Source organism: Ailuropoda melanoleuca, chromosome 14 (assembly GCF_002007445.2).
Source record: "Ailuropoda melanoleuca isolate Jingjing chromosome 14, ASM200744v2, whole genome shotgun sequence".
NCBI lineage: Eukaryota > Metazoa > Chordata > Mammalia > Carnivora > Ursidae > Ailuropoda > Ailuropoda melanoleuca.
The window spans coordinates 17,161,757-17,175,911 of NC_048231.1; the positions used below are offsets into that span (position 1 = coordinate 17,161,757).

General features: G+C 47.3%; 1 long non-coding RNA gene across 2 annotated transcripts in view; it reads right to left on the bottom strand.

Moving 5' to 3' along the window:
- Window positions 1-8,255: 8,255 nt before the first annotated feature.
- Window positions 8,256-14,155, bottom strand: part of LOC117795999 — a 72,074-nt gene continuing 66,174 nt past the window's right edge. For both annotated transcript variants that reach the window (XR_004620241.1, XR_004620243.1), the window contains exon 4: window positions 8,256-8,384. This is a non-coding gene — a long non-coding RNA (uncharacterized LOC117795999). The remainder of the gene's footprint in view (window positions 8,385-14,155) is intronic.

The window sequence follows — 14,155 nt, forward strand, 5'->3', positions numbered from 1 at the left end:
AACAACTCAGGGATAAGCTTTGCAGTCATGATTAGTGCTGGTCACTGATATTTATAGATCCTTACCTTGCTAGCACAGGATAAGATTGCGCTGCCTGCCCCCGCGCCCTGTGGTCAGGTGGTATCAGGTGACTACTTTGGACCAAATGATTTGTGAGTCATAGTGCCATACGGCACTCCCAGTACAAGGCCCTCCAGAGCTCTCTCCCTGCAGTGTCTGGGATGATAGCTGCCCCGTCAGCCTGGGTGGTTCCTGAGCGATGGAGCAGAGCCTCTCACCCCCCTCACCCCCCTGCAGTGGCCATGTACCTCTGGGGTTTTAAAGCCATTGAAAGGTCAGGCTGTTTACTACTGCGGCACAACTCAGCCTACCCTAACTGGTTTAAAGGTGAAATGTTTGATTTCAACTTCAAGTCCAGCTCCCTAAGGCATAACTGGGATACAGAGGCATTTTTTGAGCTTCACCAACAATTTGCTTAGCACACCGCAGGCTCATCCTAGGGGACACTTCTATTCTGGGGGACACGGAGCCGAACTAACTCGGTATGCACTCCCAAGCCAATTCCACAACCTGCTTTTCTTGCTGTTCTCTTAATTCATTAAACTATTCATTTTCTAGCCAGCGTCAAACCTTACGAGTCATAGAATCATTGCAGGGTCTTGTTAAAATACACACTGCTTGAGTTCAGGGTTACATTCTGTATTTCCAACAAACCCTCGGGCGACGCCAGTTCTGCTCATCCGTGGACCACACTCTGAATAGCAAGTCCTCTGTACAAAAATAATTACTGAACCCACAGTTAATTTCAAAACACCTGTAATTACGATAGTGCATCTCTGTAAACTTCCTATAGTTTCACGAGTGTCCAGTTTCACCCTCATCGGTGTGGGAGGAGAGACCAAGCAGATACACTTACACTGAGAGAGATGAAGAGGCTTTCTCAGGGTCATACAGCTAGGAAATGCCAAAGGTCAGACGAGGGCACAAACCATGTTTATTCTCTAGCAATGCCTAAGTAACAGTCCTCAAGATCTCATCCGTGTTTAGAATAGCCGGCAAGATTCTAAACATAGCGTGCGTGTGCGCGTATGTGACTGGAAACCACTGAGAATTCAAATTCTTTGGTCACTTCAAATGAGCCTCTCAGTGACACGGCGCACTTGCTTCGGGTGTCCTCTTTCACGGGGAAAGCACTGCCCCCTGGAGGACTTCCAGAGCATTAATGCTAGGACAAGGCCTGGGTAACGTCCTCGCAACGTGGGCTCCAGGGCTCCTGCTCTTTGAATCAACACAAGTGCTAGACTTATAAAAGTCTGTGTAAAAGACCCAGGCACGGCCTAAGTCTTGGCCCTCACCTTGTCGGGGCTCTTGAGGCAGGGGCTGTGATGTAATATTTTACATGGGCAGCTTGTTCAGGTGCAAAGTCTGTGATCAGAAGATGTGCGTACATTTTAACTTTATGAGTTGGGTGCCTTGAGCAAGGCACTTGACCTCTCCTATCCTCAGTCTTCTCATCCATGAAAAGAGAACAGAAATAGGCTTGCCTCGCTGGGTCACTGGGATGAAGACGAGAGATTTGTTTTAAAACCCAGCAGGACCTGGGGCACCTGGGTGGCTCAGTTGTGAAGTGTCTGCCTTTGGCTCAGGTCTTGATCTCAGGGTCCTGGCATGGAGTCCCGCATCGGGCTCCCCGCTCAGCAGGGAGTCTGCTTCTGCCTGTCCTCTGCCCCTCCCCCCCGCTTGTGCTCGCTTGCTCTCTCCCTAATAAATAAATAAAATCTTAAAAAAAAAAAAAACCAGCAGGACTTGAGAATGAAGATGTAGGGAAGGGAGGAGAAGGACATGGCTTCACAGCGGCACCAACACGTCGAGCCTGGCTCACAGGGGGTCAGGGGACAGCCAGTGTGGGTGAGGAGGGGAGATGACATTTACCTGCATGCCTGAAAAGACACCAGGCTTCTGTGTGGCAATATCCAAGACGATGGGAAGGAGATGTGGGGTGAGGGTGCACATTTGAAAAGGCAGGGGACTGCAGGGGCCGGTGTGCAGGTGTGGCGCCCAGGCGCCTGGCCCTAACTCTCAACTTCACTCCTTCCTCACCACCACCTCAGCAAGTGATCGAACCTCTCAGGATCTCAGACTGAGCCCCAGGAAAGTGAAAATAACTGCGGTCGGTGCAAGAATAAAATGAGTTACTGCAGGCACATGGGTTATACCATCTACTGAGTGCTTTCTGTTCACTGGAATATTACCTTCATCAGGAGGGGGGCTTTGATTGTTTCTCTGTCTCCTGGTGCAGAGGGGGTGTTCGAGAAATAGTCATTGAACAGATGAGTGAATGAATGGAGGACTTGTCACAGGACTGATGGACTGAGAGGCTTTTGGGGGGAGAGGTTACAGGGGAAGTCAGAAGGCTGAGCCTCAGATGTTGCCAGAGTTAGGGTCACCCTCCAACAAGGCTCTTTTTAGAAGCATGAAATGGAGGTTTTCCCATGGAAAGGACCAGGGAAGTGTCAACTGGGACAATGTCTGAAGGGAGACATTTTGGGGTTTTGCACTTGGGAAAGGTAGAGAAAGTGTTACTGACATCTAGTAGAAGTCAGGGATGCTGCTCAATGCACAGGACAGTCCCACAATGAAGAATCATCTGTCCCCAGATGTCAACAGTCTGAGGCTGAGAAACGCTAGACTAGACATAGGTGTCCAAAAGATCCTAAACCCAGCTGTGTTTCCCACTAGCTCTGTGGCCTCAGCAGTCAAATCCTTGCTCCGAGTTTCCTTCTTTATCTGTAAAATGGGAACATTAATACCAGTGTGGGGTGTGGGAGGCACGGAATCGTGTGTTCACAGCATCTGCCACGTGGCAGGTTCATGTTAAATCCTATTACGACCCACGTGCAGGGATGCCTAACCGAGAGGAAGCCTCAGCTCCTGGGCAAATTACCGAGGCTGAGCCCTGCTTACAGAGCTTGCGATGCGTCACTCTGAAGAGGTCAAATTCATTCGTTCTTAGCTGCCACCATCCCACACACAACTGCAATCACGCTCATCTCGGTCTGGCTCCTCCTTTCATCTTGACCGAGGATGTGGAAGGTGGTGCAGAGCCAGGAATGATTCCGGACTGACCACCAGAGCAAAAACGGGCCGAGGCTCCTCTGCATATAGTCAGCTCACAATAGCTCGTAACCTTGACCCAAGCAGAAGTTAGCTGGCCTGACTCCCCCACTTCGATGGCCTGGCCACTGGAACATGTCTGGAATATGACAGAAGTTGCCAAATGCCACTAAAAGCTTATAAAACAGCTGCCTCGGCAGCAAAGAAAAAAGGCATCTGGGTAAATTCTGGGGAAGGTTCCGATCACGTCCACGGGAGTGTTAACGAGTGTGCAGGCGGATGGCCTGGTGTGCACGTGACATGCACCGAACGCCCTACTTGCTGAACACGCCCACATAACCCTCCCTGACACTTGGGGGCCAGACCCTGGTTGGCCTTTCTCTGGCCTGCTCCGGCTGTGGCTTCCAGAGGACTCTGGCCTGACCAGCCACCCCTTTATTTCCTGAGGACAGAGACTCGAACATCAGTTCTTTCCTCTGCCCTGAATGTCTCCTAGAGAATGGACAGGGAATGGGGTGGGGGGGCAGGAATCAGAGAAAGAGAGAGGGGGGAAGAAATAAGGAATAGGTAAGAAATAAGATTTCTGAGCCCCTCAAACAGTAATATAGCTAACATTTTCTGAGCCCTTACTTGATGTCAGACCCTGTATTACCTCGGTATTCGATATTCAGTCCTTCCACACAACTGTGAGTTCAGCTGAAGGACGTCCATTTTACACAAGTCAAGAGTGCTCCCAAAATTATGTTCCCTCAGCTCGGCTCATTCTCAGTCTAATCAGTAACTATGACCCTGCGGTCAAATGGGAAGTGGCCTTACACGAGATCCTCCCCACCCAGCACTTGTGTGAGAGCAGAGGGGGAAGGAGGACATTTTTTGCCCATTGGGATAGCCAATTAGTCAAAGGACTAGGGGAGAGGGGAAGGCCACTGGTACTTAGTTGGAGAAGACAAAGAATAACACTCCGGTTGAGAAACACTGCAACCTCTGACCCTTAGCTCCCCCCACTCTGTAGTGTAGACCATATCACCTGCATTATCAGGTTATAATGAGGATCGAAGGACATGTCATCTGGAAGGCACCAGCTCCCCCAGTGTAGCAGGCATTGTCAGAGCCCCAGCCATGCCCTTGATCTATGTACCATTTCTGAGCAGGCTGGCCTCACCGCTGCTTAAAGGTATCTGCATCTCTTTTTCCAAGAGCTTCTGTGGCTGGGAAGGTTTGCAGTGCCCTCCCATGACAAGGCAAGCTTGAGGCATGCCACATCCTCAACCAAGCCTGCCGGAAGCTGGTGTTTAAGAGGCTCGTGTGCCACACTGTTTCCAGAGTTCTTCAGAAGGATTAAGCTCCAGTGTCCTGTGGTGGTAACCAGCTTCCTTCCCTTCTCTGTGTCACTGGCCCTCTCCTTCTCATGCTTCCAGGGATAACCTCCCAATTAAGCCATTTGCTCCCAAACCCTGCCTCTGGGCTGCTTCTTGGGAAACCCTATTTAAAATACTCACTGAATAGTTGAATGTTAATTTCCTTTCCTCCGTACCCTTGTTGGTTTATATGTTTTTTCAGTCTAAAGCTCCTAGCATGAAAGGGTGTGTGTCTTCTTGCATGGGTCCTGCTAATTGTAATAACTGTGTACAGCGAATTATGTTAGTTCCTCTCTCTGGCTCGTTAGCAACATTATGAAAAATTGGATGCGGAGGGCAGTCCATTAAACCCCACAAACTGAAAAGAATTCTTTCCCCGATACTTCTGCTTTAGGACTGAGAGTCCCACCACCCACCACCAAGCCAAGGAGGAGAGGGGGCCCTTGTGGGGCAACAGCAAGAGATCCGTGCAAGTCCTGGGTGGCTGAGGGACTGTGTTGGGGAGGCATCCGCTGCCCTCTTGTAAACCACAGAGCTGCACTGGCCAAACGGTGCCTCATGAGCACAGAGGGCAGCGCTAGCAGCTGGCTGAGGGGGAACATGAGGAAGGTGAGCAGCCCTGCCCTTGAGAAAGGAGCCAAAGCTCTGGCTAAAGGGTCAGCCAAACAACAATGCCATCCAGAGCCCAGCAGTCCTCCGGGAGCCCCAAGCACGCGACCCGAGCTGCATTAAGGAAGGGCCGAGTTTGAAGCTGGTCCTTTGCCCCTTGCATGAGTTGCAAATTCACTTTCACTCCTTCCCCAGGACAATCCTATTTCTTCCAAGTTTATAGCCCTTTCCGGGAAGCGAAGTGACGCCCAAATGGCTTGGGAAATGTCCTGAAGACACACACTTTTGCCACCTCTTCAGTTTTTCTCTCATGCTGATGGCAAGGGCATCATCACTCCAAAGCCACCCCTGGGGACCTCTCAGCCTTCGTTGCCTATGATGTGTGATGGGCCACCAAGGGCGGTGGCTGAGGGACAAACCTGGTCATCCCACAGTGATGTGTTTTGCTTTGTACCCATCAGGCGCTTTGGCCCCGCCCTGCACTCACCCCTCTGTGCCTCTGGGAGCAAGGCCTTCAGTGGTTTGTCTCCAGTGCCACCACCGCACAGGAGGCTCGTAGTAAGAAGCGCTTCAAAGCTTTGCGGGTTACCTGAGTTCATGCACGTCAGGAGCCCCCAGAAGTCCCCGACGTGTAGTATCGGTCAGCCTTAGCTAGGAGCAGCAGCGGAACCGTCCGAGCGGTGGCGGGCTCAGGTGGAATGCTTTCTCGTGTCCTCCCTAGAAGCTGGCACAAAACGCCGCCCACAGTGCACGCCTGATAAATGTTGGCATGAAAGAACGGATAACCCAAGCCGGGCTGAAGATATAGTTTAAAGCGCCAATTTACTGCGCACTCGCCAGATCCCGGTTCCTGCGCTGAGCATGTCATATAGAGCCCCTGATTTTATCTGTTTAGACTATTCCCTACTTTTGAGTTTTCTCCCACTTGGGAGGGAACTCCACGCGCTGAAAGACCCCGGCTCCCTCTCTCCCTCACGCCTTTACGGAGCGACTCATCCGATTGGTGGGTTGGGAGGAGGAACTGAGCATGCGCAGCAGAGCCTCTCCCCGCCTGCCTCCTTTTGGGAGCTAGTTCCTGTGCTCCCTATGCGTGTTCCTGGGGTTGTGCAGGTCCAGGGCTGCTGGTGGCCAGGTAAGCTGTCAGTCCTAGGGCTCAGTCAGGATATTCTGTCAATACAAGCTACACGTCATAATCTGGCCTTTATCAATAGTAAAGATGATCCGGGGCCTCCATATGAGGACTCTTGTTAATTCAAGAATTGGTTCAGGCCCTAGTGGGGAAGGGCAGTACTATTTTTTGACTCCCCATTCGACATTAACATAATCTCTGTACCAATTCCATGATGTAGATGTCACTAACATTGTTCTTTTTTTTTTTTTTTTTAAGCATAGAAACGTTAGGGGACTTGACCAAGGTCACACAGGTGAGCTAGGATTCAGGCTTGGGTATTTCTGACTCCAAAGAATGGCTCTTACCCTATGCTGTATGCCTCACTGGAAAGCTTCTGTCTCCACCACATGCAAGAGTGCATTTTCAGTCTTCAGAGAAGGGAGCAAAGAGGGCCTTCAGATCACCTGCTCAGGGGACACTGGCCTGAGCCTGGCCCACGTGCCTCCCAAGGAATCCTCAGCAATCATCATTCCAGGGGACCTGTTCACCAGCCAGGGACTTGCCTGGAGCCTTCGTCTCTCACAAGAGCTCCCTGACCTTCACCTTCTCTTCTCTCCACTCTTTTCATTACTTGGCAAAAATATCCCAAACCCTGAAGGCCATGAAACTCCAGCGTATCCCTCCATGAGCATGTTCAAGTTTCTCCTGGTTGGCTCTCTTAGTATTTCTTTGATTTACTCCTGGATGCTCTCATGACAACTTGAGCTTCAGGCCCCTTTCATTTTTTAAATGACGTGTTGATGCTGCCATGTGGCACCATGGTCAGGAACAGCGCGTGCCCTCACTTTCCTACGCAATCTCCCCTCCAGGGCATTGGCAACCCTCCTCACATGCTCCCATGTGCTGGGTGTCTACAGGGGCAAGGAACTAGAGTCTGGTAGGAACTCTGCCTCCTCTTCATTTTTCTCTCTCTCCTTTTCTTCCTCCTTCACTTCTTTCTCAAATAACAACCTAGCTTTCTGCATTGGAAATACAGCGCCTGGTTGTAAACTCCAAGGATTTGGAACCAATGGGGACCCTACTTTTCTAATATTATTGATGAAGAATGAAGGCACAGAGAGGTTAAGGGACTTGCCTTACCTAAGGTCCCACAGCAAATGAGTAGCTGGGCCAGACTAACTCACAATCTCTTGACTCTTGGTCCAGTGCTCATCCTAGAATGCTGTGTGGTTAAACTGGGTTTATAGTCTTGCTTGAAGGACCATGTAATTAAGTGAAGCAATCACATCTCATTCCCCACTCTGTAGAAAGCCAAGTTCTGCTGGATCTCCTCCACCAGGGTCAGATCTCATCTCCTCCCTCCCTGCCCCTTGCTCGCTCTTCTCACCATCGTGCAAAGTCAGTTCCTGACCCAGGGCCTTGAAACTGGCTCCCCACTCAGATCAAACACCCTTCTTAGGTCTTTGCATAGCTCCCTGACTGTTCAGCTCCCTGCCCAGATGTCCCCATCTTCCCTATACTGTCCCTTCTTTCCTCTCACTCTCTATGCCTCCCACCCTGCACTGATTACTCTAACATCATTTGTGCTTATTCTCTTATTTTTGTCGTCTCCCTGTATAGAAATGTGAACTCCGTGAAGGCAGGGACTTGGCCTTGCTCATCATTGTGTCTTGCTGTCCCCAGGGCAGCACTCAGTAGATGATCAATAAATGATGCATTTGTCTACGATGAACATATTATTGATTGGTAGTAGTTAGGACTCAGGTATTTTCTTGCACCGAGCATAGGGAGGCACGCTCTCTGAATGGCTGCCTGGAGGCCCAGAAGGACCAAACACCCTGGATCTAGCCATGCATGCTGTCCTGCGTGTACCTGGATTCAAACACTCTTTGGAACATAGCACATCTGACTCCTGAGGGATGAGGAGCCTCCAAAGGACAGGGGGCCACGTCTCTTCCAATACCAGGTTCATGGACAAAAATGCAGGAAACCGGACAGACCTTTGAGCAGTCTAGGCAGGACCAAGGCACTCTCTCCAGCACCCTGTTCTTACCAGCTAACAGATAGACAGACAACAGATTGTCTCCATGATGAGATGCCTCCTGTCTGGGACTCCACTCCCTCGCTACGGCCCCACACTCCATCAGACCACTTTAGGAATGCATGCTGTTGGCGGTCACTCCAGCTCCCATCTGCAAAGATAAGGAGGTAGCTGTTAAGATAAGAACACAGTCTGGTTAACCCAGAAGTCAGCAAAGAATGATCTGCCTTCTGATCTCAGAATGTGGGATATCGGGGGGGGGGGTATATTTCCAGGCCCAGTGGTCCCCTTTCTGTGACCTCCAGCATCACAAACCACTGACACTCCCAGAAATTCTTCTCCCACCGTATGAACCCCTGAGTCAAGTGAGGAGGGAGCCATCACACCAAGACAGCCTCATGTTTATCTTTCCTACACTGGCGTTGAGGCAACCCAGGTCCATTCCTGTCCTCGGCACAAGCCAGGAACAGCTCTGTCTGTGAAGAGAGGAGCAGCTAGCCACGTACCAGGTTGCACTGCCTTTATTCTATAGGGGAAAATGCCCCTGAGGCTGCCCGGTGCTGTCCATCTCTAAAGATGGCTTCAGTGTGCATGCTTCGTTATACATTATATATTATTATTTTATTATTATTATTATTTGAATCAATGGCTAGCAATAATAATATTATGTGCTGAGCACTATTTGAAATATATTCCTTGTATAAATTAATTCTCACAATAGGACCCTATGAGATAAGTACTATTACATTCATTTTCAGATGTGAAAACTGAGGCACAAAGTGATAACTTTGCACAAGAGTATGAAGCTAGTGGATGGTAGAAAGGGGATTTTAACCAGGCCATTTGGCTACAGAGCCCTGTACTCTAAGTTGTTGAAGCTATGAATTTTCCTCTTAGCATAGCCTTAGCTATAGCCTTGAGTTTGCTGTTTGTACATTTTTCATTGTAAAACTGTCTATTCTAAAGCTTCCATTTTTACTTTGCTGTTGAAGCGAGAGCTGTTTAGAAGAGTGTTGAAATTTTCAAGTGGTTTGAGGTTTGTTCTTTTTGTTCATTTGCTTGTTTCCTTTTATGATTTAGAACTCTCTGATTATAAGGAAAATAATTCCAGCTGACTTAAGTAAAATAGAATCAGTTATTAGGATATAAGAGCTTTGTGTACTTCAAGGGCAAGAGTTAAGGTAAAAAGGATACAAACATAGTGATTCAAAGGGGCCCCAGTACCCCAATGTTTATAGCAGCAATGTCCACAATAGCCAAACTATAGAAAGAGCCCAGATGTCCATCAACAGATGAATGGATCTTCTTTAAGATGCGGTGTATATATACACAATGGAATATTACTCAGCCATCAAAAAGAATGAAATCTTGCCATTTGCAACAATGTGGATGGAACTAGAGGGTATTATGATAACCAAAGTAAGGCAGAGAATGACAAATAACATGTGATCTCACTCATATGTGGAATTTAAGAAATAAAACAGAGGATCATAGGGGAAGGGAGGGAAAAAGAAAATAAGATGAAATCAGAGAGGGAGGCAAACCATAAGAAACTCTTAACCATAGGAAACAAACTGAGGGCTGCTGGAAGGGAGGTGGGTGGGAGGAACGGGGTAACTGGGTGATGGGCATTAAAGAGGGCACTTGATGTAATGAGCACTGGGTATTATATGCAACTGATGAGTCACTAAACTCTATGTCTGAAACTGATACTATAGTGCCTGTTAACTAAATTGAATATAAATAAAGAATTTGAAAAAAATAAATGTAAAAAATAATTATAATAACAAAAGAAAAAAAGATTGAAGGTGAGCTCTTAGAAAGACATATGTCTGTGACTGGAAAGTCATCAGGAGCCTCCTTCCTGGTGTCATCTCTGTTCCCTCCTATGTGTCTATTTCTCTCTCTCTCCATATATATATATATATTTTCTTCCCCAACCTATTTTCTTCCCCAACCTATTTCTTCTGTCTTCAGTTCACATGGCAGATGGTGATCACTGATAATTCCCAAGCTGTATATTTTAAGTCCAGCCATCTGAGAGAAGATATTCCTCTCTCTGTGTCTTGATTCCAAATTCCCAGGGAAGGAATTCTGGCCCGTCTGGCTCAAGTGTCCAATCCTAAATCAATCAATGAAGGCCAGGAAGGTGGGGTCAAATTGTACTACATGGTTGCTGGAATCTCAAAGAGGGGAGATATAGTTATGCATAGTCATGTGACTTGAATGGACACACAAAAAGATGTCAACTAACTGGGTTTTGTTGATATNGGGGTCAAATTGTACTACATGGTTGCTGGAATCTCAAAGAGGGGAGATATAGTTATGCATAGTCATGTGACTCGAATGGACACACAAAAAGATGTCAACTAACTGGGTTTTGTTGATATTTATTTCTCAGTTTACTACATTGTGAACACAAAGTGCACTCTGTTTTGTTTTTGCCTTTAGGAATTTATAGATATTTCCTCAATTAGGTTTTTTTTTCATTTACTTTCATACAAAGAAAGATGTGGCAAAGTGTCCTGACTCTATTGTTTCTGTCAATTTTTAACTACATTTTAACGCTATCTTGTTTGGCACATAACGTTTTGAGTATATTGCATTCAGTTTAAGAATGATATTCTGTTCTCTGGGATGTTTAGTAAAATCATAGACTCTCGGGGTTGGAGGAGATCTCAAAGACATTTAGTTCATGCCCCCTTCAGAAACCTGACTGTCCTCTCTAATGTTTCCCTAACTGGCCATTCAGCCATGTTTGAACTCTTCCCGTGATAATGAACATGATGTGTCCGTCCTCCTATCTGAGAAGCCCACTCCATTACCGGACTCCTCTGACAACCAGAAAGTTCTTTCTCAATGGACTGGATGGACTCTGCCTTATTGTCACTTCTCCATCTTGGTTCTCACAATGAGCATCAGCCCTTCACATTTTCCAGCTCAGTTTCTAGAAACTGGTCTGAAACACAAAACCAGAGCCCCTCTTTCTGGATGCCTTTCCTAGTAGCTTCAAATGTAACAAATGTGTCACAGACTCTGAAATGCCAGTTGGGAAAGAAATCCTTTAATCCTGAAAGTCTTCTTGTTTCTGTCCCTCACTTTATGAGGGATCCTTTTAAAAGCTAGGCTGTGTTTTCTTTGCCTCCATTTTCTGTAACTTCATCACAGGTTCTAGAAACAAGATTACTAACAGTGATTTTTCATGGTGCACGGTAAAAGACAGAAGCAAAAAAGAGAGAGAGAAAGCAAGAGAGAAGAAGAGAGAGGGGTACGGTGTTTATGTGTAGGAGGGTGCCTTTAGAGCACTGGTGGGCAGGCAGTATTCTGGAAAACAGAGCCACCTGGAGAGACTGCTGACCATCAGTGGAAAACTGCTTATGCCTGTCAGTGGGTGAAGCTTTTGGTGTCAGAAGTAGATGTCATAAAGAGGATTGCTGCTGTCCGGGTTGCCCATCTGAGCAGCATCATCAGAGGTGGACATTCATTTTGTTTCTGTGAGTGTCTCCTCCAACTAGGATGTAAGCTCCACATAACCAAGGATTTCTGCCCCCCCATTCACTGCTGCATCTTCAGTGCCTACAATAGGACCTGGCACATAGGAGGCACTCAATAAACATCTGTTGAATAAATGAATGAATTCACTTAGCTCAGCTTTCTTATTATTGTGCCCCCTCCTCTCCACCTTTGTCAACAAGTCATGTATTCTTTCTCTTCCCTTGGATGCAGAGGAAAACCCACTTTAACCACCCATCCCCCTGGATTCTTATCTCAAGCACATCCTCAGACTTTGTCAGTGGCCTCACAGAGGGAGGGCATTATTTATAAAGAAAGAATGGAAACAGAATTAGAGAATATTGAGCTTCCTTGGTTCCACCCTTGAAAAATGTAACTTTCTGGTCCCTAAAATTCCCATATTACTAACTTCTTTGGCTAAAAACACTTGTATGAGTTTCCTATAACTGATGTAACAAATCTTCTCAATCTGGTGGCTTAAAACAACAGAAATTAATTTTTCTCACAGTTCTGGAGACCAGAAGTCCAAAATCAAGGTGTCACCGGGCCCCTACTCTCTCCAGGGACTCTATGAGAGAATCCAGATTCTGATGGCTGCCAGCATTGCTTAGCTGATGGTCACATCACTCCATTACTTAAAGGACAGCATCTTTAAATTTCTCTCTGCTGTCTTCACATAGCCTTTTCCTCTGTGTGTATAGTCAAGTCTCCTTCAGCCCCCTCTTGTAAGGACAAATATGAGTGCCTTTAGGACAAACCTAGATAATCCAGGATAATCTCCCCATCTCAAGATCTTTAACCTAATCATATCTGCAAAGACTGTCTTTTATGAGGTAACATTTACAGGTTCTAGGGATTGGAACCTGACATCTTTGGGGACCATTATTCAGCCTCCTACAACACTGAAGGCTACTAGTTAAATATTTGTTCATTTGACATTCTTTCCCTATCTGCTCTATGCCAGACACTGAGCTGGTATCTGGGTGCACACAGTGGCAAACAAGACTGACATGAGTCCTCCTCAAACCCACACTCTGGTGAAAGATAGAGCACAACAAGCAAGCCCGTAGGCCCTGAGTGCTAATCAGCTAGTCAGTCACCTAGCAAGGTCTTGCCTCAGTAGAACCCAGGACAGGTACACTTCGATGAGTCAGGAGGACTGATGCATTAGGGATTTTTGAGGGAACAGGAAGAGGGGGAGCCTCAATAATAGTTATAATCTACTTAGCACTTATAATGCATTAGGCCCTCTGCCAAATGCTCTAACACATTATCCAATCCAGTCCTTACAGTAAGCCCAGGATGTAGATCCGATTATGCCCAGTTTACAGATTGGGCAATCTGAGGCTCAGAGTTGAAATGGTTTGTCTAGGGGCGCCTGGGTGGCACAGCGGTTAAGCGTCTGCCTTCGGCTCAGGGCGTGATCCCGGCATTATGGGATCGAGCCCCACATCAGGCTCTTCTGCTGTGAGCCTGCTTCTTCCTCTCCCACTCCCCCTGCTTGTGTTCCCTCTCTCTCTGGCTGTCTCTATCTCTGTCAAATAAATAAATAAAATCTTTAAAAAAAAAAAAAAAAGAAATGGTTTGTCTAGGGTCTCGCAACATAAATGACCAAGCTGAAGTTTGAACCCAGGTCTGGTCACACTGTAGTGTTCTTAACTAGTCATGACTCTGCCTGAATCATCTGACGATACTGGGCACCAGTTAGGTTGTGGGTACCCAGAGAAGGGAAGAGGTGGTGTTGGGCAGTGGGAAGAGCTGCATTCCGGTCCTGATTGCTCAGCCATCAATTTGTGTGTCCTTGAGTAAGTCACTCTACCTCTCCAGCCTCAGTTTCCCCACCTGTCACATGAAGGGATGGGACTAGGTGAACTCAAAGTCTCCATCTGACTCACATCCCCTGCATCCAGAATGGAGGGCCAGTATAAAAACTCCATTATCCTCACACTTTGGCCTTGGACAGGAGCTCACATCAGGCACCCAGGATCCCCAAAAACTGAAAACAATAGAAGACAGTGGGCCACAGAGCCACTAGAGTAGAATTACATCATAATTTAGCCATCACACAAAACCAATGACCCAGGGGACTGGGGTGAGGGATTTGGAAATGACTCTGCAGGCCATTCACTTGAGCCCAGCCTGGGTTCTGAGGACACAGAAACCCCATGGTTTCCCTAAGTACACAGATGATACACAGATGGCTTCTTTACCTGCCTCTCAGGGAGTGAGAGTCCCCAGAGGGAGAGTTCCATGAGTTACTCCAGAATCCAAGGCAGACCCAGACTCTCAGCTCCAATCTCCACTGATTACAGCATGTGGCCCGGTGGTCTGACTCTTACAGAGGGTCATGATCTCTTTGACAATTTGATTAAACTTTAGAATGTTCTCCCTAGAAAAATTCTCACAGAT